The sequence below is a fragment of the Saimiri boliviensis genome, chromosome 10, assembly GCF_048565385.1.
Source record: "Saimiri boliviensis isolate mSaiBol1 chromosome 10, mSaiBol1.pri, whole genome shotgun sequence".
In the NCBI taxonomy this organism is placed as follows: domain Eukaryota; kingdom Metazoa; phylum Chordata; class Mammalia; order Primates; family Cebidae; genus Saimiri; species Saimiri boliviensis.
The window spans coordinates 77,125,457-77,147,372 of record NC_133458.1 but is presented as its reverse complement, the minus strand read 5'-3'; the positions used below and the strand labels follow the sequence as shown (position 1 = coordinate 77,147,372).

At 38.7% G+C, this 21,916-nt stretch overlaps 1 long non-coding RNA gene across 1 annotated transcript in view; it reads left to right on the top strand.

Moving 5' to 3' along the window:
- Positions 1 to 18,768, top strand: part of LOC141580101 (uncharacterized) — a 175,890-nt gene extending 157,122 nt beyond the window's left edge. The window contains exons 6-7 of the long non-coding RNA XR_012512137.1: positions 11,117 to 11,293; positions 12,873 to 18,768. This is a non-coding gene — a long non-coding RNA (uncharacterized LOC141580101). The remainder of the gene's footprint in view (positions 1 to 11,116; positions 11,294 to 12,872) is intronic.
- The last annotated feature ends 3,148 nt before the right edge of the window (positions 18,769 to 21,916 follow it).

Genomic DNA, 21,916 nt, shown 5'->3' with positions numbered 1-21,916 from the left:
AGGATTTGAGAGGTAAGACTGAAAGTAAGAACATCTCTGTTTCATTTTCTCCAGGTCTTGCCTCCCTGTGCAGAAGCCAGGGGGATCAGAAACTCCCTTTCCGCTACCTGCTCCCTGGTTTAGCTAAATATATACTCCTATCTGAGACCACAATCAGGGGCAAGAGACATAAGCAAGGGATTCACTTGTTTTTAGTTGTACCATCAGAGATGCCAAGTGGTAGAAATCGCCAGCAGCGACAGTATCAAGCGGTGGCAGCATACCTGGCACTGGACAAGATGACAAGAGACAGTAACTGTCTCTCCTTGCTCCCTGCCCATGGTTTTTAACTACAATCTAGCTGTTTATGGTGCCTGCCCAATTTCTGGGCCTGGTTCTCTAATCTCTGATTGATTCCGAGAGCTACTTGATATCCTTTAACAAAATCCTTTTTAAAAAACATCTAAGTAACACAGAGTCATGTTCTTTTATTTGCATGTAATATATTTTAAAATACACTCAGTATTATTTATGCATTTAAATAAGTGGTATCTTTTAAGATGGCCTATTTAGGAAGTACTTCTTTTGAATTATCTTTTTGAATTCCGTAATGATATACGTTCTATTACTTTCTGACCAGAATTGGTTCTGAACTATTTTGGCGACTTAAAAAAATTGAATCCAAATTTAATTTGAAAACAAAACAAAACAAAACAAAAGCTAAGTAAGATTGTTGAATACAGCATGCTACTGGCTCAGATAGGAATTCCAAACAATAATTTTCAAACTGTTTTGATACTGACTACATTCTCAAAATAAGCATAGCTTCTTCAAGTTCCTACTTTTGAAGGTGACATTGTTTGTATGCTTTAATTCTCTCTGTCTCTCTCTCCCTCTCTCTCTCTCTCTCTCTCTCTCTCTCGCAGACACACACACACACACACACACACACACACACACACACACGTTGTATTTTTCTCCCAAACCAAATAGGGTATCTAACTTTTCTTGCTTGGATTTTTAAAAAAGTTTGCTATATCATTCAAAAGTGATTAGAGAATCGAACTGAATGTATTTCCTTAAAAAATGACTCAAGTAATTTGGGAAAAATTAATAATCATGTTCATATTGAGTTTATATCTAATTACACTTGCTACTACAGGGTTTTGCTTTTTATTTATTTATTTTTTATTACATTTAAATTCTGGGATACATGTGCAGAACGTGCAGGTTTGTTGCATAGGTATACACGTGCCATGGTGGTTTGCTGCACTCATCAACCCATCATTTACATTAGATATTTCACTTAATGCTATTCCTGTCCTAACCCCCATCCCCTGACAGGCTTTGGTATGTGATGTTCCCCTCCCTATGTCCAGATATTCTCATTGTTCAACTCCCACTTATGAGTGAGAACATGTGGTGTTTGGTTTTCTGTTCCTGTGTTAGTTTACTGAGAATGATGGTTTCCAGCTTCATCCATGTCCCTGCAAAGAACATGAATTCGTTCTTATTTATGGCTGTATAGTATTCCATGGTGTATATGTGCCACATTTCCTTTATCCAGTCTATCATTGATGGGCATTTGGGTTCGTTTCTAGTCTTCGCTATTGTGAACAGTGCTGCAATAAGCATATGTGTGCTTGTGTCTTTATAGTAGAATGATTTATAATCTTTTGGGTATATATCCAGTAATGGGACTGCTGGATCAAATGGTATTTCTGGTTCTGGTTCCTTCAGGAATCGCCACACTGTCTTCCACATTGGTTGAATTAATTTACACTCCCACCAACATTGTAAAAGTGTTCCTATTTCTCCACATCCTCTCCAGCATCCATTGTTTCCTGACTTGTTAATGATCACCATGCTAACTGGTGTGAGATGGCATTTCATTGTGGTTTTGTTTGCATTTCTCTAATGACCAGTGATGATGAGTTTTTGTTCATGTTTGTTAGCAGCATAAATGTCTTTTTTTGAAACGTGTCTGTTCATATCCTTCACCCACTTTTTAATTTTTTTTTTGTTATTTTTCTTTTAAATCTGTTGACGTTCCTTGTAGATTCTAGATATTAGCTCTTTGTCGGGTGGTTAGATTGCAAAAATTTCCTCCCATTCTGTAGGTTGCATGTTCACTCTGATGGTAGTTTGTTTTGCTGGGCAGAAGATCTTTAGTTTAATCAGATCCCATTTGTCAAGTTTGGTTTTTGTTGCCATTGCTTTTGATGTTTCAGTCATGAAGTCTTTGGCCATGCCTATGTCCTGAATCGTATTGCCTAGGTTTTCTTCTAGGGTTTTTATCGTTTTAGGTCTTAGATTTAAGTCCTTAATCCATCTTGAGTTATTTTTTGTATAAGGTATAAGAAAGGGGTCCAGTTTCAGCTTTCTGCATGTGGCAAGCCAGTTTTCCCAACACCATCTATTAAATAGGGAATCCTTTCCCCATTGTTTGTTTTTGTCAGGTTTGTCAAAGATCATATGTTTGTAGACGCGTGATGTCATTTCTGAGGCCTCTGTTCTGTTCCATTGGTGTATATTTCTGTTTCGGTGCAGTAGCCTTGTAGTGTAGTTTGAAGTAAGGTAGCATGATGCCTCCAACTTTGTTCTTTTTGCTTAGGATTTTCTTGGCTATGCAGGCTCTTTTCTGGTTTCATATGACATTTTAAGTAGTTTTTTTTTTTTTGAATTCTGTATAGAAGATCAAGCTTGATGGGGATAGCATTGAATCTATAAATTACTTTGGGCAGTATGGCCCTTTTCACGATATTGAGTCTTCCTGTCCATGAGCATAGAATGTTTTTCATCTGTTTGTGTCCTCTCTTATTTCTTGAGCAGTGGTTTGTAGTTCTCCTTGAAGAGGTCCTTCGCATCCTTGTAAGTTGTATTCCTAGGCATTTTATTTTCTTTGTAACAATTGTGAATGGTAGTTCACTCATGATTTGGCTCTCTGTCTCTTATTTGTGTATGGGAAGGCTCGTGATTTTTTGCAAATTGATTTTATATCCTGAGGCTTTGCTGAAGTTGTTTATCAGCTTTAGGAGATTTTGGGCTGAGATGATGGGGTTTTCTAAATATACAATCATGTCATCTGCAAATAGAGACAATTTGACTTCCTGTTTTCCTATTTGAATACGTTTTATTTCTTTCTCTTGCCTGATTGCCCTGGCCAGAACACCCAGAACTTGTCGTATAGGAGTGGTGAGAGAGGGCATCCTTGTCTTGTGCTGGTTTTCAAAGGGAATGCTTCCAGCTTTTGCCCATTCAGTATGATATTGGCTGTGGGTTTGTCGTGAATAGCTTTTATTATTATCTAGTTTATTGAGAGTTTTTAGCATGAAAGGTGTTCAATTGTTTTGAAGGCCTTTTCTGCATCTTTTGAGATAATCGTGTGATTTTTGTCATTGGTTCTGTTTATGTGATGAATTACAATTATTGGTTTGCATATGTTGAACCAGCCTTTCATCCCAGGGATGAAGCCAACTTGATCATGTTGGATAAGCTTTTTGATGTCCTGCTGGATTCAGTTTGCCAGTATTTTATTACAGATTTTTGCATTGATGTTCATCAGGGATATTGGCCTGAAATTTACTTTTTTTGTTGGTGTTGTGTCTCTGCCAGGTTTTGGTATCATGATGATGTTGGCCTCATAAAATGAGTTAGGGAGGAGTATCTCTTTTTCTATTGTTCGAAATAGTTTCAGAAGGAATGGTACCAGCTTCTCTTTGTACCTCTGGTAGAATTTGGCTGTGAAGCTGTCTGGTCTGGGCTTTTATTGGTTTGGAGGCTATTTATTACTGCCTCTATTTCAAAACTTGTTATTGGTCTATTCAGGGATTCGACTTCTTCCTGGTTTAGTCTTGGGAGGGTTTATGTGTCCAGGAATTTATCCATTTCTTCTATTTTTCTCATTTATATGCATAGAGGTGTTTATAGTAATCTCTGATGGTAGTTTGTATTTTTGTGGGATCAGGGTCATATCCCCTTCATATTTTTAATTGTGTCTATTTGATTCTTCTCTTCTCTTCTTTATGTAGTCTGGCTACTGGTCTATCTATTTTGTTAATCTTTTCAAAAGAGCATCTCCTGGATTCATTGATTTTTTAAAGAGTTTTTCGAGTTTCTATCTTTTTCAGTTCTGCTCTTATCCTAGTTATTTTTTGTCTTCTGCTGGCTTTTAAATTTGTTTGCTCTTGCTTCTCTAGTTCTTTTAATTGTGGTGTTAGGTGTCGATTTTAGATCTTTTTCGCTTTCTTGTGTGGGCATTTAGGGCTATAAATTTCCCTCTAGACATTGCTTTAAATGTGTCCCAGAAATTCTGGTACATTGTGTCTTGTTCTCATTGGTTTCAAATAATTTATTTATTTCTGCCTTAATTTCATTATTACTCAGTAGTCATTTAGGAGAAAGTTGTTCATTTTCCATGTATTTATGTGGTTTTGAGTGAGTTTCTTAATTCTGAGTTCTAATTTGATTGCACTGTTCTGAGAGACTGTTATGATTTCCATTCTTTTTCATTTGCTGAGGAGTACGTGACTTCCAATTATGTTGTCAGTTTTAGAATAACTGTGATGTGGTGCTGAGAAAAATGTATATTCTGTGGTTTTGGGGTGGAGAGTTCTGTAGATGTCTATTAGGTCTACTTGGTCCAGATCTGAGTTCAAGTCCTGAAAATCCTTGTTAATTTACTGTCTTCTTGACCTGTCTGATGTAGACAGTGAGATACTAAAGTCTCCCACTATTATTGTGTGGGAGTCTAAGTCTCTTTGTAGGTCTGTAAGAACCTACTTTATAAATCTGGATGCTCTTGTATTGGGTGCATATATATTTAGGATAATTAGCTCTTCTTTTTATGTCGATTTCTTTACCATTATGTAATGCCCCTCTATCTTTTTTGATCTTTGTTGGTTTAAAGTTTGTTTTATTAGAGATTAGGATTGCAACGCCTGCTTTTTTTTTTTTTTTTTTTATGCTTTCCATTAGCTTGGTAAATATTCCACCATCCCTTTATTTTGAGCCTACGTGTGTCTTTGCAGGTGAGATGGGTCTCCTGAATACAGGACACTGATGGGTCTTGACTCTTTATCCAATTTGCCAGTCTGTGTTTTAATTGTAGTATTTAGCCCACTTACATTTAACATTAATATTGTTATGCGTGAATTTGATCCTGTCATGATGCCAGCTTGTTATTTTGGGCATTAGTTGATGCAGTTTCTTCATAGTCAATGGTTTTTACAATTTGGTATGTTTTTGCACTGTCTAGTACTGCTTTTTTCTTTCTATATTTAGTGCTTCCTTAAGGAGCTCTTCTAAGGCAGGTCTGGTGGTGACAAAATCTCTCAGCATTTGCTGGTCTGTAAAGGATTTTATTTCTCCTTCTCTTATGAAGCTCAGTCTGGCTGGATATGAAGTTCTAGGTTGAATATTCTTTTCTGTAAGAATGTTGAATATTGGCGCTCACTCTCTTTTGGCTTGCAGAGTTTCTGCAGAGAGATTTGCTGTTAGTCTGATGGGCTTCCCTTTGTGGGTAACCCGACCTTTCTCTCTGGCTGCCCTTAACATTTTTTTTCCCTTCATTTCAACTTTGTGAATCTGATGATTATATGTCTTGGGGTTGCTCTTCTCGAGGAGTATCTTAGTGGGGTTCTCTGTATTTCTCAAATTTGAATGTTGGCCTTTCTTGCTAGGTTGGGGAAGTTCTTTTGGATAATATTCTGAAGAGTGTTTTCTAACTTGGTTTCCTTCTCCCTCTCACTTTCAGGTACACCAATCAAACATAGGTTTGGTCTTTTCACATAGTCCTGTATTTCTTAGAGAATTTGTTTGTTCCTTTTCATTGTTTTTTCTCGAATCTTGCCTTCATGCTCAATTTCATTAAGTTGATCTTTAATCTCTGATATCCTTTCTTTTGCTTGATTGATTCGGCTATCGATACTTGTATACGCTTTATGAAGTTCTCATGCTGTGTTTTTCAGCTTCATCAGGTCATTTTGTTCTTCTCTAAACTGGTTATTCTAGTTAGAAATTCCTCTAACCTTTTCTCAAGGTTCTTAGCTTCCTTGCATTGGGTTAGAACATGCTCCTTTAGCTTGGAGGAGTTTGTTGTTACCTACTTTATCAAGCCTACTTCTGTCAATTCGTCAAACTCATTCTCTATCCAGTTTTGTTCCTTGCTGATGAGGACTGGTGATCCTTTGCAGGAAAAGAGACATTCTGGTTTTTGGAATTTTCAGCCTTTTCTTGCTGGTTTTTCCTCATCTTTGTGGATTTATCTACCTTTGGTCTTTGATGTTGGTGACCTTTGTATGGGGTTTTTGCGTGGACGTCCTTTTTGTTGATGTTACTGCTATTGCTTTCTGTGTGTTAGTTTTCCTTCTAACAGGCCCCTCTGCTGCAGGTCTGCTGGATTTTGCTGGAGGTCCACTGCAGACCCTGGTTTCATGGGTATCACCAGTGGAGGCTGCAGAACAGCAAAGATTGCTGCCTGTTTCTTTCTCTGGAAGCTTGGTCTTAGAGGGGCACCTCCCCACTGTCCCAGGTGCCAGCTGGGACTCTCCTGTATGAGGTGTCTGTCGACCCCTGCTGGGAGGTATCTCCAAATCAGGAGACACAGGAGTCAGAGACCCACTTGAGGAGCAGTCTGTCTCTTAGCAGAGCTCAAGTGCTGTGCTGGGAGATCTGCTGCTCTCTTCAGGTGGCAGGCAGGATCATTTAAGTCTGCTAAAGCTGCATCCACAGCTGCTTCTTCCTCCCAGATGTTCTGACCCAGGGAGATGGGAGTTATATATAAGCCCCTGACTGGGGCTGCTGCCTTTCTTTCAGAGATGCCCTGCCCAGAGAGGAGGAATCTAGAGAGGCAGTCTGGCTGTGGCGGCTTTGCAGTGCAGCGGTGGGCTCTGCCGCAGTCTGAACTTCCCGGCAGCTTTGTTTACACTGTGAGGGGAAAACCATCTCCTCGAGTCTCAGTAATTGCAGGTACTACTTCCCCCACCAAGCTTCAGTGTCCCAGGTTGACTTCAGACTGCTGTGCTGGCAGCGAGAATTTCAAGCCAGTGGATCTTAGCTTGCTGGGCTTGTTGGGATGGGATCCACTGAGCTAGACCACTTAGCTCCCTGGCTTCAACCTCCCTTCCAGGGAAGTGAATAGGTGTTTGTCATTGGTGTTCCAGGTGCCACAGGAGTATGGAAGACACTCCTGCAGATAGCTCGGTGTCTGCCCAAATGCAAACCAGTTTTGTGCTTGAAACCAGGGCCCTGGTGGTGTAGGCACCCGAGGGAATCTCCTGGTCTGTGGGTGGTGAAGACCATGGAAAAAGCACAGTATCTGGGCCAGAGTGCGTTGTCCCTCACCACATGGTCCCTCATGGTTTCCCTTGGCTAGGGGAAGGAGTGCCCTGACCACTTGTATTTCCCGGGTGAGGTGATGCCCCACCCTGCTTTGGTTTTCCCTCCATGGGCTGCACCCACTGTCTACCCAGTCCCAATGAGATGAGCCAGGTACCTCAGTTGGAAATGCAGAAAACACCCACTTTCTGTGGTGATCTTGCTGGGAGTTATAGACCAGAGCTTTTCTTATTGGGCCATCTTGCCAGCCACCTCCAGGGTTTTATTTTTTAATGGAAATTTGAGGTTACTTTTTAACTTTGCAGTATCTGGACCATATTGAACACTGAATGCTGTGGTTCTCTTTTCAAAACCATCAGATAGCCACTTTGACTTATAGTAATAATCAAATCTGTAGCTATGAGGACCAAACAGTTTCTTTCAAAGTGTATAAATTGTCATTACCCTAATTTATAATATACTCATAGTGGTGTATACACTCCCTCTCACCCAGTTGTCCTCATCATAGATATTTCTTGGACTGTTGAAGCTGTCTAGGTATGGAATATAGGAACCTCTGACACTTTCAGAGATGGATGCTATGCTCATTGCATCATATATAGACTATGTTCCAGATCTGATCTCAGTAGATTATATTATTGAGGCCAGTTGTTTCCCTCTTTCTAGATCTACAGCCTTTGCCGTGGAACTTTACTGTTGCCCTTCCCCAACCTCACAGTAGCTAGTGTGCACCTCCGTTTCCCTTGCATTGGCCGGTGGATGTTAGCAGATAAGCCTTCACATGTGCCAGCTTGTTCTCTTGAGCTTGTACCACCCCAAGAAACCTGCTAGCCCACAATAAGGATGAGAAACACATGAAGCAGAGCTCTTCTAGATGACCTACAACTCAAGAGTGTTCAACACAAAACAATGTTTATTATTTTATACCACTGAGATTTTGAGATTAGTTGTTATACAGTATCATGTGGCAATAGCTAATGGTCTCTTGTGGGTTTGAGCAGCTTGCAGGAAAAGGTTAAATTAAAAACTAATGAATACTAAAAAAGCAATCTCTAAATAATCAGTCTTTAAATCTATACATTTTATGTCTAAAATTCATCTTATGCATTTGATATACCAGATGGTTGTAATAATGAACATATGGATATATCATTGATTCCTATTGTTCTATTTATTCTAGTCATAAAATAAAATTGTGGAAATAATTAGAATATGGGTCATAGAGTTGCATGTGATAAAATAACCTAAGAAATTATTTACTTGAATGTTAACACTTTTTAAAAATTATGCCAAATAGCCAAAAATTAAATAGGCAAGGAGATGTCTAGAGTTGTCCCTTCAAGATTACTTACATTAGAAAACAGAAAGAGGATTATTAGATCTCCCAATTTATGCTTTGCAATGAAAGAAATATTCTAACTTTTAAGCTTTATTATTTTCTATTGTTTGTTGCATTAAATGAAGGACAAGTTATTTTAATCTTCCTTAATATTTTCTATTTTTAGAGAAAGAAGTCTATGAGGTTTTAAAATAAGTATCAGCTCTTAAATAACAGAGGCTTATGAAAAACACAGTCTGATTGCATTCATATTTTCCACTTGCATCATTACTATAAACAGTTTTAAATATATTTACCATTTTAAACCCATAACTCTACTCTTAAATCTCCTAATCACATCTACTTTGTAAATAAGCTAATCTTCTTTGGTAAGTATAACTTCACTGAAAAATGGAACTACATAGGACTGGTAGGATGCAGGTTCAATGAGGACAGAGATTTTGGTTTTATTCACTAATATGTTGTTCCTACATCTTGAACACCAACAGGCACGTAGCAGTCACTCAATTAAGTATTTGTTGAATAAATGTAATGGGACTCTCTTGGACTCACCTAAAGACAGTTTAGTGTCTGAATTCATGCTTTGGAGGACATTATACAATGATGCTTTGCACATCCGATGTTTATGAGGACTAGCAGCAGATGTTACTGACTAAATGACTAATAGTAGCTGAAAAAAGCCTATTTTGTGTCATTTTCTGGGTGCACACATGAAAACATATCAATCATTGTGATCTTTTTTTCTGAACTTTGAATCCTCCAAAACTCAAAAGATAGTTCTCTTTTGGTGAGTAGAGATACAAGCTATTCAGTATGTTAGTAACATACTTTCTATCATGTAATCTGCTTATTTTCTTTTCTGTTGTCTTCTCCACAATCACAGATAATTTGCCTAGGAGGAGTTTAACTTTTTCTCCAAAGTCTGATTTTATTTCAGAAGAGTGAGTCACTTTGGGAGAGGAATGTGATAGTTGGCCACTGCTCATTGCAGTCCACTTTTCTTTTTTTTCTTTTGTTTTGTTTTTTGTTTTGTTTTGTTTTTTGATGGAGTCTTGCTCTTGTCACCCAGGCTGGAGTGCAATGGCACAATTTCAGCTCACTACAACTTCTGCCTTCTGGGTTCAAGTGATTCTCCTGCCTCAGCCTCCTGAATAGCTAGGATTCCAGGGGCCCACTACCATGCCCATCTAATTTTTGTTTTAGTAGAGATGAGGTTTCAACATGTTGGCCAGGATGGTCTGGAACTCCTGACCTCAGGTGATCCACCCACCTCGGCCTTCCAAAGTGCTGGGATTACAGGGTTGAGCCACCACACCCAGCTGGGTTCTTTTTACCTTCATCTGGCTTCCCAACCACCTCCATGTTTGTGCATTTTACAGATACCTAAGAAAATCTTGCACAGGCTTCATAGCCTGAAGTGTTATTTATACTATGAAGTATAAATAAATGACTATTTTAGCTCTTACTAAGAGCTATTTTTGGTTTGAAGGGCTTATTGAATTAGAATCTCCATGAAAGAGAGAGGTCACAGGTGATTTGGGGGCACCCTGGGCTCTGTGAACCTCATGGATGCCATGACTAGGTCAGTGCTGAGAACGATTACATTCAACAAGCTTTGTTGGTTTAGTTGTTAAATATTGGAGGCTGCTGCCCAAACTAGGGTTACTGGCAGCCGTGAACACATGGCTGAATTAAGAGAGAAAACAGCCTGATAAGTATGCTTATATATATATGGTAGACATATGTAAATTTTAATTATATATTCATCTATGTACTCATTCAATAAATATTATTGGGCACCTACAATGTACAAGACTGGGATATTCCAGGGAACAAAGTTATGATCCTCATGGAGCTTACATAGTATTGTTGGGCAGGGTGTAGAGATGTTTGTGCAGAGAACAAAGAGAAAAGCAAGTAAATATGAAGTAACCTTGATGATGATAATTGCTGCAGAAGAAAATATGGTATAGTAAGAGGGAGAAGGAGTACTGGGCATGGGAATTTTGGAGGTTGGTTGTATTTTATGTATGGTGACTAGAGAAGGCCTTATTTTAAGGAAAGAGCTGAAGAAGGTGAGAACGTGTGCCATGAGGATATGGGGGTTTATGGCTGGATGTTCCAGGTGGAAAAAAGGCAGAGGCAAAAGTCTTGAGCTCCGAGTGTGATTGATATGTGGAACTACAGAAGGATTCCAATACAGTTGGTGATGGTGTGCGGGACAAGTGACATTGGTGTGGCAGGAAGGGCAAGAGAAGCTTAGGGAGAGATATCAAAGTGGTACAAAGGGGCCATATTTCGTTGGGCCTTGTAAAGATTTTGGCTTTTACTCTGCGTAAATTTGAATAGAGAAGTGACATGATCTGAGTTTGGATTGACAATTAGTGATAAATCTATTCAAAATGAACAAATATAGCTATCCACATTCCTTAACACATCCACTGCTTATATTCCTGGCAGGTATCTCGTGGACTTAACTGAGACTTTAATTTTGGTCCTAAAGAAAGAGAAACAGCTACCCCAGTGGTTGATGCTTGGAGCACTGAAGGGGCAGAAAGCCTGTGCTGCTGCTAGGGAAGCCGGAGAACCAAATTCAGGGCCTCAGAGGAAAATATTCTGAGAAGAGCTTTCTAAATGGTACGGAAACTCCCCTTCTATGTGTCATTCTCTTGGATCCACAGTTCTTTCTCTTTAGTAGTAGGTTTTGGTTTAGTAAATATTTGTTATTTAATACTTTCTTTTTTTTTTTTAGACGCAGTTTTCGCTCTTGTTACCCAGGCTGGAGTGCAATGGCACGATCTCGGCTCACTGCAACCTCCGCCTCCTGGGTTCAGGCAATTCTCCTGCCTCAGCCTCCTGAGTAGCTGGGATTACAGGCACGTGCCACCATGCCCAGCTACTTTTTTGTATTTTTAGTAGAGACGGGGTTTCACCATGTTGACCAGGATGGTCTCGATCTCTTGACCTCGAGATCCACCCGCCTCGGCCTCCCAAAGTGCTGGGATTACAGGCTTGAGCCACCGCGCCTGGCATTATTTAATACTTTCTAAGGGTTTTATAAATATTACTAAAGAATTCTCTTAACAGCCTTTGAGGTAGGTTCTACTCTTCTAGTTTTTCAAATAGCAAGCTGAGGCACCATTATTTTAGAAGCTCAACAAGGTATGTAGGGGTCGTTACAGGTAAATTCCTTCCTAAATGGGAGGCTGAACAAGATGGTCTTTAAGGTTCTAAAATATCAACTGTTCTGTGATTACAAATGCGGCAGAATTATACGAGATATTTTCTAGGTGAAATAAAAGCCAAAATATTGGATAAAACATTGCAGCTAGTGTATTAAAATGTTGCTGAAATTCTAATAGGAAACGTTACTTTGAGCCATAATTGAAGCTCTAGTCTTCCTAAACTCCTGTTGTTATTATGGTTAACGATTAGCTTTTGACCAGTGAATTATGTAAAAATTCAACTGTTTTGCCATCTCTCTCATTACTTGGTCCTGCTTGCACACCTGTCATAATTCTTGCTTCAAAACACAGTATAATTATAAGATTCAAGTGCTGCTTTCTGTCCAAACTCTTTAAGGTGCTAAGCTTGGAGCTTTAAAAATGCCACCACCTTCTCTGAAGCAAAGACAATGTTTCCTAATTGGGGCCTGAATCTCAAACAGAATCATTTGTAAAGGAAGCCCACAAAAATATAATAAAGGTTTTGACTACGGGTTATAATAAAATTCTCTTTAGAAAATAAAATATCCGAATATATATAGTACTGAATTTTCTGCCCCAAATGTAGACCTCAGTGATTAGTGTTCTGAGAACATAAGGAAGGCTGGCCTAATAAAGAAGAAAACTGAAATGTATTACTTTAGTAAATGCCACTCAAAAGTGTGTAAGGAAGGCTGTTGTAAGTCTCAAGGGACCAGAATATGAGGAAAGAAATTCAATAATTTAAGACAGTTTTATTGACAGAATTAAATTTATGACAAAATGACCTTTTCCTTTTTCTGGTCTGTGATTGGCTACTGTTGATATCTTAACACTTTCACATTGTCTGGTTTTGGGTCTAAACCTTCTTACTGTCTTTTCAATACCTTTCCTCTTCTCAGTTTACAACCATAATTGCTTTGTTATTGAAAGTGGGCAATGCATTGAGGGGATCTGTGATAGAGACTGCTAATTGTCCCCACGATATCCAATTCTTCTCTTCTTCCTTTTAGCAATTAATTTCCCAGAGTTTTCATGATCATGTGTTTGCCCTGCGGTGTCTACTCTTCTGCCTTCTTTGCATCTCGGGGTGACCATGGGACTGTGTTCTAAAGAGTCCTAGTGGAAGTGATGTGTGCTACTTCCAGGCCATGCTCTTGAGAGGAGACTGCTTGCCTTCTACTGCCTTTCTCTCCTGTCTTTAGACGGAAAGATAAATGTGGGAGCAGTGAATTAGCTTCAACTTCAAACATGTGGATCAAGAAAACATGGTAGGTATATCAGCCAGCATTCAGGTAAGAAAATGGAAACCAGTCCAGGTAGCCAAAGCAGAAAGGATGTAGTACAGTGAAATAAGTGCTTACGAAATAATCATAAGGGTTGGCAGAAAGGAAACCAGAAACCAGAGAAACCAAGGTCAGCTGGCATTAAGGTGAATTATTGTCCTTACGCGGTGCAGATCAGGCAGCTGTTGCTGCTGTTGTCCCCTCTGCTGTCCCCTTGGCCGCCTCATACCACAAGAGAGTAATGTTTAAAATGTGGCTTCTGACAGAAATTGCTTGAAAGCCACCACTGTATCCACTGTTCTAAGAAGATAGCATTTACCTCTCTTCTACTGTCCAAATCTCTAATGAATGCCTTTCATTGGCACAACCAACATTATATCAGAAACCCTAGCTGGTAGAGAATCTATAAAGTGTATTCATCTGCATCTGGCCACTGTGATAAGGAGGTGAAAACACATTCTAGTTGTCAATAAACAAAATCCAGAACACTAAGGGTCAATGGCAACAAGATAGAGGGAGTCTGAGTCCCAGACCCTGTGGCATACTCAACCAGTCCAGGACCATACACCAGGAGGTTAGATGAGAAGGAACAGACTGTCACGTTTTAAAATCTGCTGCCGTTTTGGGTTTTCTGTCACTCATAGCTGAATCTAATAGTAATTCAAGTGTTCTTGGAAATGGGATGCTGGAATCAACATTTGGTGTTGGATTAGTGTAAGCGGTCAGGTAATGGAACTCACTGCTGATTAGAAGTCTGGTGACGGCTAATTTGTCACTGGAAACATTCGAGAACACCATCCCCAAAGGTCTCTTAGAGGGCGGTCCATATGCCTGGTGAGGATAAGCTTTGAAAAGAAAAAATGGCAAGAATAATTCAAAATGTTAGGTTTTGTTTTTATTGTTGTTATTGCTTTCAACAAAGCTGTAGAAGTGAAACATTATTTAGAGTAGAGTTGCCCAGGCTGTAAGCAGAGATAAAGGTAACATTACTACGCTGAGCTCAACCATCTCTGCCTCCAGCTGGACTACAAACTGACGAAGAGTTTGATAATTAAAAACTTGCAGGGTTGAAATAGCTGACTGATTCTATAACCCCAAACAAGGCAGTAACTTTAGCAGAAGGTAAAGCAATTTCTAAGCCAACTGTGATGGCAAAACTAGTGGCAAAGATCAGATCAAAAGTACTGCCTTTTCTCTCAAGCCTGCAGTGATGAAGTAAATTGTATTTGCCTTCCCATAAATTCATATATTGAAGCCCTAACCTCCAATATAGTTTATTTAGAAATTGGACCTTTAAGGAGTTAATCAAAGTTAAATAAGGTCATAAGGGTAGGACCGTAATCCTATAGAACTGATGTCTTTAAAAGAAGAGGCAAAAATACCAGAGATCTCGCTTTCTCCATGTGTATGCACAGACGTGAGGATACAGCGAGATGGTGGCTATCTGTAAGCTAGAAGAGAGGTCTCATCAGAAACCAACCCTACTGGCACCTGATCCTGAACTTCCAGCCTCCAGACCTGTGAGAAAATAAATTTCTGTTGTTTAAGTCACCAAGTTTGCAACATTTTGTTATGACAGCCTGAGAAGACTAATACACTGACTTTTTCAAATGTCCCCAAGGTAATAACCTCACGGTCTGGCAATGGAAGAGAGAGAAATGGGCAGCACTGGAGCCAGTAATTAAAATCTAATAATTAAAGACCAGATTCCTTTGGCTCAAAAACTATGCCTAGATAAGATTTGTGGGTCTAGTTATGTGCATTTGGAATTGACTCAAAGTGAACAGTCTTTGAGGGAACTGTAAATGCTGATCTTTGCACATCTCCACCCTAACTAACAAGACTGGATTGCAAACACTTATAATTCTTCCATCTCTAATAAAACCCTCAGACACACTAAGCTGCATCAGCAGGAAGCAGGCTGTGAAATCTACACAGCCATCCTAAAGAGCAAACTCAAGTGCCTACTTACATGTGACTATGAGATGTAATACAGCAGGAAGAAGCTCCCAAAGGGAAGAAATGAGGTCCAAGACATTGGGCAAGGATGTTGCCACCAGAAAGCAAAACCAAACTTGCTAGATGATCTACTCAAAAAAAGGAAGTTTTCATAATTTTTTGTCAGCAGGTTTTGGTAATTGTAAAGTACCAGTGATGGCAATGAACTTCCAATTTTCTGCTTTTTCTAGTGGAGAAAGCCAATTATTGCTTCACCATTGAATGGCATGAAAGGCCAAATAATTTGTATCGTATCTTGTATTTTCTTTTTCTTTCTGAGATGGAGTTCTTACTATGTTGCCCAGGCTGGACTTGAACGCCCAGGACTCAAGTGATCCTCCTGCCTCCACCTCCTGAGTAGCTAGGATTACAGATGTGAACCATTCTAGGTTGCCGGGCTGTGAGTTATCGTATCCAGACTTGATGCATTGTATCACCCAGACATCCTAGACTTTGAGCTGGATGCTGAAACTGGATAGAACTTTGGCACTGGGTCCCTTGGAGAGGGGCAGAATGAGTTCCGTGTGTGGGAAGAGTAAGTCCATGGATGATGAAAGAGGCAGAGTATGTCAGAGCCTGCTGGTTGATAGCTTCTCCTCCTGTGATACAGTCCTCAATTTTTGGCTCAGCATAACCTAACATGGACTGCATTTTCCAGTTTACTTTGCTATTGAATGACTTTCTAACTCAGGTCTTGCCAGTGGTATTTAAGTAGAAATGTGATGAAACCTTCTTAAAGATAATATACATAGGTGCTTCATCTCTTCCCTTTCGCTTCCTTTATTCTATCATGTATTTGTTAATAACCACCATCTTGGGTTACAAGAGCTCATTTTTTCCCCTCATTATGTATCTTTTTTGTTGTTGTTTTCTAAAGAATTATAGAATTGAGAAAAACAGCATGTATAGTTTCAATAATTAGCCTATTGGTAGCATTGTAAAAGTTAGATTTTGCCAAACTTGCAAAGACAGGCATAATTTGGGATTTTCTCCTGAATTCACAAAAGAAAAAAAATCATTCACGGTGTTTTTCTATTACTTTTCATTTTGGTTGATACAAGCATCTTAGTTTTATGCATTCTGGAAATGATAGTAAATTTTCAGTCAGTCATACAACTAGTATTTTATAACTTTCTTGTAAATACATGTCTTTTATTCCTTGAGAAGGGAGCAAAATAAATGTAGAGGAAGGATTTACTTATAATGCAAAATACTTCATTCAATCGTTTCAATTAAGAAAGAAAGAATTCAATGTAACTATCTCAACCCCAGTTTATAGTCTCTGGTTTCTTTTTTGCCTTAAGCAATGAAAAGGATTAATTCTGTGTAGTAATTTAAATAGAATTACTTGCTAAAAATCCTCTGCCAAGATCAGTGAAAGGGGATTAGTTTTAAGCTACCCTAATCAGAATATTTTTACGAGGAAGAGCATCAAGGAATAACTGTTAACACTATAGGTACATCTATTTTTATATTATTTATAATATGTATTTTCTCTTTAAAGTTACTTAACAGTTACCTAGTGTTCTTGGCCTTAGATTTGAATGGCAAAATATACCACTAAAGATATTAAGTTCTTCAATTTGTATGCTAGTATTCTATATCATTATATAGAAGATATTGTCTTTGGGTAAAACCAACTTAGGAATATTATTGCAAGTTTCTTTTATATTTCCATATTTCTTCACTCAGCTATTTTGTAGGAGATACTAACAGCCGTGATTTACTTTCTTTCATCCCAGTGCTGGCAAAAGTAGCCCAAATGTTTCCGCTCATATTTGAAAGTAGCTTTGTGGGTGTATTAACCTTAGTTGTGATAGAATTATTTGAGTTATACAGAGTTGTATAGAGTTGAGTTGAGACTCAAGTATATTCTAACCAAAGAGGAAAACAGAATAGATAGAAATAAAGATACTTGGAAGAGGGAATCGACACAGTGATATCTTCAGTTTATTTCTGGATTTATCCAGCAATTTCCCAAAGAAAACTCAAAATATCAGAATGTGTATGGTTAAAAATATAGTTATTTGTGGTAGGTGCTCTTGTGTTGCTAATAAGAAATACCTGAGGCTGGGTAAGTTAGCATTTGACCCTGGTGAGGGACTCAGGAAGTTTGCAATCATGGCAGAAGGTTAAGGTGAAGCAAGTACATGGCGAGAGAGGGAGCAAGAGAGCCAGGTGGTAGTAGTAGTAGTGGTGGTGGTTGGGTGTGTGTGTGGGTGAGTAGACTTTTAAACAACCAGATCTCGCATGAAGTGAGTGAGAACCCACTTATTACCAAGGAGATTGTGGTAAATCATTCCAGAGCCATGAGTCCATCATCTCCCACCAGGCCCTACCTCCAACATTGAAGATTACGTTTCAACATAACTGGAGAGGACAAACATCCAAACCATATCAATGTTTCTTCTCTTGTCCTTTAGGGTTTATACCTTGAAAACACTAGTTTTTTTTTATTTTAACATTTTGTGTTCCTCTTCACTGCCTATCATATCACAATTGACCCAGGGATGTCATATATATATTTTTTAATCGTTTACAGCCAAGCTGAAACAGATCAATGGAGTCATATAAATTATCAGGTTCTATGTGTGTATGAGGCTAAAGGGACATGGCAGTAGGTCTGTCCAGAAGAGGCCTAGAAGTATATTCAGGAAGGGAAATGTCTAGCCTTGAGAGCTAAAAAAAAAAAAAAAAAATTGAGTATAGAATTCAGAGGCTGGGCAGCCAGAAGGAGCCGTCAACTTCAATACTGCGAATACAAGGCAGGCTGTTATTCTGTGGCAGGTGCTGCATGCTTTTTACCCTACCTTACATTATTTTCTGGGTGTTCTGTAAAAGGACTTTAGAGACTACAGACAAATTCTCTCGGGCTAAGACAAGAATAGGATACTTAGTTACACAGAGATCTTCAGGGCATGCCCTAGCAGCTACTAAAAACAAAGGAGAATATCTGGGCTGAGGAATTTATTTTTGGAATTTGTTTTTTTGCAAATAACATGTACTAAATGATTTACCTTATTAATCCCAGAATGAATAATATTCTTTCATTACCTTGGAATTTTCATTTCCCTATTCTGCATTTTGACAATTTTCTATTCATAGGCATAAACATATGAGGCTGAGATTATTGAAGAAATTGTGTTTCTATAGTATGAATTTGATATATCTTTCTTAGGTTGTGGCTTTTCACCAGTACAATATTTCTTACAATAGTGATAGAAAAGACATTCTACCTTTTAGAGGACTTGTGTCTTGCTTGTGGTTTTAATCAGCAGGAAAGGGGAAACTATGCCCTTAGAAACATATTTCAGTAGAGAAAAGTAAGCTATTATTTATCCAAGTTTCTTTTAATTGATGACTGAGAAGTCATTTAGACTGATTTCAGCCCCTGGCTGCGCTATAAGCAGAGCTCATGGCTATGACTCAGTAATCTTGTTCTCTGGCAGTGAGTTATGAAGAGAGTCCTGGTACCCTGAGGTGGTCCACTTAACCTTTAAAGGCTTTCAGTTTCTCATTGATAAAATGAAGGCAGTGGTAGCACCTACCTCTTAGTATAATTGAGAGATTGACTTAATACATCTAAAGTGCTTAAAAGGGTTAATAATACATACTAAGCACTCAAATCTTGTCTATTCTTTTTTTTTTTTTTTTTTTGAGACGGAGTTTCGCTCTTGTTACCCAGGCTGGAGTGCAATGGCACCATCTCGGCTCACCGCAACCTCCGCCTCCTGGGCTCAGGCAATTCTCCTGCCTCAGCCTCCTGAGTAGCTGGGATTACAGGCACGTGCCACCACGCCCAGCTAATTTTTTGTATTTTTAGTAGAGACGGGGTTTCACCATGTTGACCACGATGGTCTTGATCTCTCGACCTCGTGATCCACCCGCGTTGGCCTCCCAAAGTGCTGGGATTACAGGCTTGAGCCACCGCGCCCGGCCTAATCTTGTCTATTCTTAAAATCTTACAAGGATCCTCTTCATGGGGTACTATCAGCTTCATTTTATAGACAAGAAAATTTAAATGACTTATTTAAGCATTACTACTGTTAGGTATGGAATCCAGGGTTTTGGTTTTTTGACTCCAATTTTTCCAAATGATCCAGTATCTTAATGGACTCTTTACCAATTTTAAAACGCAGCTAGAATTACTTTGCAAATGCCAATCAATAATTTGTTTTTATATTATTCTTTTCTGGTTGCTTATAAACTATTCAACAAAAGCCAATTTTTTTTTTAAAATAAACAGACTCCCATTTCTTACATTTGTGGTAGTTAAAAAGAAATAACTACTTTAGAGGCAGTATTTTTATTAAAATAAAATACTATGGTTTGTCATAATAATCTCATAAATGCCTCAAGGTTAGCCAGTCAGATTTTAAAAACACAATTGAATTTTGATGCATGTATGAATAAAAATAGCACTATGTGTTACTCAAACTTCTCCTATAAATAAAAAGGAAATTCTGAAGTATGGTTGTTTTTGTTCCAGATGTTGTGATTTATTTATATCACCTGAGCAATTATCAATAAAAAATGACCTAAGCTCTGAGCCTTCACATTTTTGAAACAAGCAAATACACTTACATAATACAGGCACCCAAATAAACAGACTTCCAATTAGTAATCTTATTAGCTGAGCTAGTAAAGGTTTAGGATTTTTTTAAAAAAATTCTTGCTTACATATAATTGAGAAGCCAGTAGGTGACTGTCACAGTTGGTAAAATGGGACCATCCAGCAGAATCACTGGGCAGCTGACATTTACTGTGATCTCACTGTGCTTTGAATACAGAAAAAGTCATGAAAGGCACGATTTTTTTTTTCTTAAATCAACTCGGAGCAGAATGTAAAGGAAATATTAAAATATTTCTAAGGCAAGAAATATTTTTGAGATGTTTTGAAAATGGGTGTCTTGATTTCACATTAAATGAAACAGCAAGTGGAGGTGAAATTAATCAAGGAAAATGAGGAAGTGAGGTTTTGGACCAGGCTTAGGATAGAAACATCTTCCATGTATGAACTCTATTTTTGTCAATAGATGAAATGTCTTACTGGAAAGATCTTTTAAAACTGTGATTTGGGAAAGAAACAAATTTTGTAGATATTAGCATTTCTTTATGCAGTTTATGGTTTTTTTTAAAGAAAAATTTCAACTTTTATTTTTGATACAGGAGTACAGGAGCAGATTTCTTACATGGGAATATTTAGTGAAACTGAGCTTTGGAGTACAGATTCCACCACTCTGGTAGTGAGCTAAGAATTGAGTACACATGGACATAAATATGAGAACAATAGGTACTGTGGACTGCTAGAGAGTGGAGGGAAGGGAGGTGGGTTAAACAACTACCTGTCAGGTACTGTGTTTCATGTTTTATTTATTACATGTAAGAAACTGTGGTTTGTCTTTCCCTTTGGAATGTGACCTACTTGAAGGCCGGGATCATTCCTGGAGCCCCAGCGTGGAGCACACTGCCAAGTACAAATTGAAAACTAAAGAAATATTTGTGGAATTGGTTGTTAAGTCTCAATCAGCTCAGTTGTACTATATATAGTACAAGATAAATTATATGGTGTGCATGTATAAGTTTGTGTGTGTGTGTGTGTGTTTGCAGGCACTTTTATAACAAGTGGGATACTGCAAGTGGTTGTAGGGTCAGAGAACAAAATTCTAGTCATGCAAATGATACTTGGGGAACTAAGGAAAACTTGACTTGTGCCCTAATGTTTTATTTCCTTCACTCAATTTCGAAATCCTCACTCAACATGGATGGTGCAATGGGGACAAGATGAACTGACAAATATCACTACCCAAATTATGACTGGAGAAAGTCTTGACCTGTATCTTAAGAGACACTTGGGAGAGGAAGAGTGGCCAGTGCAGACTGTGAGGCACAGGTGTTCCCTGCTCCGCGCTGGCAGTAGCCCGTTTCGACAGGCTGCCGCACTGGGCACGATCTGAGGCTCCCAGGTGGTCTTCAAGGACAGCCTGTACTGCAGCCAACTCATTCTGCTGAGGTCAAGGAGAGAGCTTGGGCACACAACCAGGGATCCACGGCAGGTAGAAGTGAATTATTAGAGGGCAAGAGTTGGCATTTGGGAAAATGATTCCTGACCAGTGATAAAGAAATGATTAATTCTCTCAGGACAGTTGTGCTGTATTTAATTCTACTTTAAGGTCAGTGGAACTTTGAATGAATATTAAAGAGAAAAGGTTTTATTGCTAACACTTTAATATAATGTTTACTTAAACACTTAGCATATGAACGAATCTCTGCACCCAGAGATATACAACAATTTCCACAGCAGCTCACTACCTATGTTTTCTTTGAAATCTTAACAAGGACCATGGACAGCTGCCCAGACACAAATTAAGACAGTCATCAGAATGGTGACCCCTGCATCTTAGTTTGTGCTGGGTTCTACGACTTCAGGCTCTTGAAAGCCTGTGGGAATTATTAAACCTGGGCCAGACATCCAGCCTGGCCTGGTACAAAAAGAACTTTAGCCCAGAGTTCCATTGAGAATGATGGGGTCACATCATTGCCTCCATGCTTACTCTCTTTCCTACCCTGTAATGCCTCCTAATATGCAAGAGCATCCAGATGACCTACTTTGACTTTCAATTGCATCCTCAAAATCTCTGGAACTTGTCTTCTCTCCTTCATCCCCACATAGGTATATACACCGCTAATCCCTTGCCTACTTCCTATGCTTTGTTGTTTGTAAATTTTGTTTTTTCATACACAAACTTCTTTACATCTTTAAGCTCTTCCAA